This window comes from Pinus tabuliformis, chromosome 7 (genome assembly GCF_031772625.1).
Source record: "Pinus tabuliformis cultivar Carrire ecotype Pingquan chromosome 7, CPIR1, whole genome shotgun sequence".
NCBI lineage: Eukaryota > Viridiplantae > Streptophyta > Pinopsida > Pinales > Pinaceae > Pinus > Pinus tabuliformis.
Window position 1 is genome coordinate 1,977,531,692 of NC_142293.1, and position 4,188 is coordinate 1,977,535,879.

The 4,188-nt window shown below is 36.3% G+C and overlaps 1 non-coding gene across 1 annotated transcript; it reads left to right on the forward strand.

Annotated features, from left to right (window-relative positions):
* Positions 1 to 205: 205 nt before the first annotated feature.
* TRNAK-UUU (transfer RNA lysine (anticodon UUU)) lies at positions 206 to 278 on the forward strand. Its single transcript has one exon. It is a non-coding gene; the product is annotated as a tRNA-Lys (tRNA).
* The last annotated feature ends 3,910 nt before the right edge of the window (positions 279 to 4,188 follow it).

The following is a 4,188-nucleotide window of genomic DNA, read 5'->3' on the forward strand; positions in this document are numbered from 1 at the left end:
TTATCACCCTTCAGCTTCTCTCTCATATAAATTTCATCTTGGGTAATACAATAATTTGGTAAATATCATTTAAAATGTATAGGTGCTAATATAATCTGCGGTGGAAGGAAATCTTACCTCGAAAATTATAAATAAATTGCATGAAACTCAAAAAACGACGGGTATTTTATATATAGTATCTAAACCATTAATAGTTATTGCCTAAGCCGTCTTAGCTCAGCTGGTAGAGCGCGTGGCTTTTAACCACGTGGTCGTGGGTTCGATTCCCACAGACGGCGCACTGAATAGGAGGGGTATCCTTAAGAGCATTTTTGATTTGATACCAATCAAAGGTTTTGTGAGTAATAGGAGGGGTATCCTTAAGAGCATTTTTGTGAGTAATAATAATATTTTGGAAATTTGTAAAGGTTTTGTGAGTAATAAATAATATTTTAGAAACTTGTAAAAAGGAGGGACAGGGGTCTTTTGAGCCTTTAACTTGATACCAACTTTTATATATATTTGTAAAGGTTTTGTGAGTAATAATAATATTTTAAAAATTTGTAAAGGTTTTATGAGTAATAATAATATTTTAAAAATTTGTAAAGGTTTTGTGAGTAATAATAATATTTTAAAAATTTGTAAAGGTTTTGTGAGTAATAATAATATTTTAAAAATTTGTAAAGGTTTTGTGAGTAATAATAATATTTTAAAATGGCGGCTAAACGCCTACAGGCAGGTACGAGCATCAGCAAGGCTACCAGGCATTGGAGATTGGCCAAAGCGACGGAAAGCATAGCAGAACTCATCATGGAGTTGAGAGGCTTAACCTTCCAGACAGTGAGGAGAAAGGCTAATGGTCTGGCTGACCATCTGGCAAACTTTGGAGCAGACAACCCGAATATCGTCATAAACAGGGGCTGGCATGAGATCGATAACCCAATCATCAAAGAAACATGCGAACAGCTGGCGGCAACAGATTTAATCCAAGCCACCCAACCTTAATAGGGGAAGGCACTTGGCCCCGGTATCGGATTTACAAGGATACCGGTGGGGGTTATAAGCCCAAGCCTTTCAACGGGATGATTGGACAATTGGAAAGGTGGAGTTCCTGGCGGCGGCAGGTCTCTAAGAAGGGCGATCATTACAATTCGAGAAACGGGAAGCACAACCTCAGCAACAGTGCAATCATCACGCATGGAGAGGGTCCGTATTGCAAATTTTCAATGCCATTAATGGCAATTCTGTGTGAGAAGAGGTGGAACAGGGCTCCGCGGATCAGAATCGAGCATGCCAGCATACGGGGCATCTCAATCTTCACCCGCCACCACCCCATCCGATGGAAAGTACCAAACTCTTGGCGCTTGGTTCGTCATCCTGGTAGCAGCCTTCTGCGCTCCCATTCGACCTGCGTCAGCCTCGCTTGTGCGATCCTCCTTCACATTTATCACCAAAGTACCACCACTTTCAAAGGCAATAACTCCATCTTCATGAGGAGGCACCGTGGAACTTGCTATAAAGCAATGGGCAAATGCCCTGTCTCCCTCACAGTTCTTCGAGTTTGTATTGAGAGTGGTTCTGTAAACGGTATTGGCTTGAGTCGGGAGAGATACGAAGTGTTGGTTATGGATGCGGGAGGGAGTCGATGCGCTGCAGCAAACCGGGACCTCCAGGAAGCCAGGGGAGGCTATGAGACTCGAACTGCAACAAGAATTAAACGCAAGATGGCTGAACTCGAAGCTCAAGCTAAGCAGGAGGAGGATGGAAGAACGGAGGAGGACATTGCTGCGGAGGTCGATTGGTTGACAGACCCAGGCACACCTTCGAAGAGGGCAACTCAATTTGTAAGGACCAAGGTGGAAAGCTGGCGCACCAAAACCCTGATAGCTAAGGCTCTGGATTCGATAGAAAAGGAAAGGCAACACATTGTCACAGAGGTGAATCTTACTGAAGCACAAATGACTAAGATCATTGATTACAACAGCGTTCTGGACAGCAAAATCTCCACTGTGCATGAGGCAGTCAAAACTCTCAACCGGATGCTAACGCTGCTCATCAGGTTACTGAGGGATTCTATCAACACGGCTCCTGCTGCTCAGCCAGCCACCACTGCTGCGGACCAGCCCGAATCCCTGGGAGCAATGCAGGCGAAGGTTGACCGCCACGTACGGGAGATAGGCCTGGATACCATCGGCCAGATGGGAAAATTTATTTAAGGGAACACCTGTGGTTCTCCTCTGCCCTCTTTCTGTCTCGGCTTTATATGTCTGTGTTGTTGCTCTATATTTCTGTCTTGGCATAAGCTTATGTATGTTGTTGCCTCATATGTATGGTGTCGGCAGTACTAGTTTTCAAGTAGTGTTTTGCTCTGTTCCAAGCCACCCTGCGCGGTGGGCTTATTTTTGGTCCATGTGTCTCATAACCTCTGAGCAGGCGATTAGCCTTCGTTTATTGTATATCCCTGCTCGCACTGCTTCGGCAGTTTTTTGTATTATACTTGTTCTATAATATAATCTTCTAACTTACACAAAAAAAAATAATAATATTTTTAAAATTTGTAAAGGTTTTGTGAATAATAATAATATTTTAGAAATTTGTAAAAAAGAGGGAGACGACCTTTTAAGCATTTAACTTGATACCAACTTTTATATATATATATATATATATATTTTAAAAATTTGTAAAGGTTTTGTGAGTAATAATAATATTTTAGAAATTTGTAAAAAAGGGGAAATGACATTTTAAGCATTTAACTTGATACCAACTTTTATATATATTTTTATTTTTTTAATATTATCATGGATATGTAGAAATGGTGGTTTATTTAATGTTATCATGAATATGCGGAAATAGTGGTTTATTTAATGCTAATTTTTATTTGATACCAATCTCTTTACATAACCTTTGTTTAAGGTTTGGTGAGTAATAATAATATTTTAGAAATTTGTAAAGGTTTTGTGAGTAATAATAATATTTTAGAAACTTGTAAAAAGGAGGGAGAGGGGGGTCTTCTAAGCATTTAACTTGATACCAACTTTTATATATATTTGTAAAGGTTTTGTGAGTAATAATAATATTTTAAAAATTTATAAAGGTTTTGTGAGTAATAATAATATTTTAAAAATTTGTAAAGGTTTTGTGAGTAATAATAATATTTTAGAAATTTGTAAAAAAGAGGGAGACGACCTTTTAAGCATTTAACTTGATACCAACTTTTATATATATATATATTTTAAAAATTTGTAAAGGTTTTGTGAGTAATAATAATATTTTAGAAATTTGTAACAAAGGGGGAAACGACATTTTAAGCATTTAACTTGATACCAACTTTTATATATATTTTTATTTTTTTTATGTTATCATGGATATGTGGAAATGGTGATTTATTTAATGTTATCATGAATATGCGGAAATAGTGGTTTATTTAATGCCAATTTTTATTTCAGAGTCGTTTATGGAGGCAGAGGAATCCCTGACGACTAAAAGTGGCCGGAATCCGGGCAAAAAAAACTCAAAAAAACTTGTAGAGGCAGTGTTTGAATCATGTTTTTGATGGCGGAAATGGATTCAACACCATAAAAAACATCTAAAACACCTAAAATTTTAAAGTTTAACAACTATAACTTGGATTTTCTCATAGTATCACTGAAATTTCCATAACTTTAAAGGCAAAAAAAGCAATCTCGTTAGACTACAACTTTTATTTTAAAGGTTTAGTAAGTAATTACATCGTAGACGTTTTTAAGGGAGTAGTACTTTGCGAGCTTTCATCATCTGTCGATACCATTGGGAGCTCGCCATGTATTTGTCAATTCGTCTATTTGTACATTAATTACTTTCTTAATTAGATGAATTTGTAATTACTCAGATCAATCTTTTCGGCTGGCTATGTTTCTGCTCCATACTAGGTCCATATGGTTGGGCTTTCTGGTGCCTTCACCAGATACGTTTAAAGTTATAAAATAATATGACACATATTTGAGATTTTCAAAAACGTTTATTAATATTTCAATAATAATTAGTGAAAATTGATTTAATAATAATTAGTTAGAATTGGTTTAACATAATAGTCATAGGAAAGGATTTCATTTATCATGAATACAAAATAAAATTTGATAAAGTTAATAGAATTTTATAATAGAAATTTGTGATTTAAATAATGAAATTATTTTACACATTTCAATTTTGTAAATAAATTAGTATACTTAG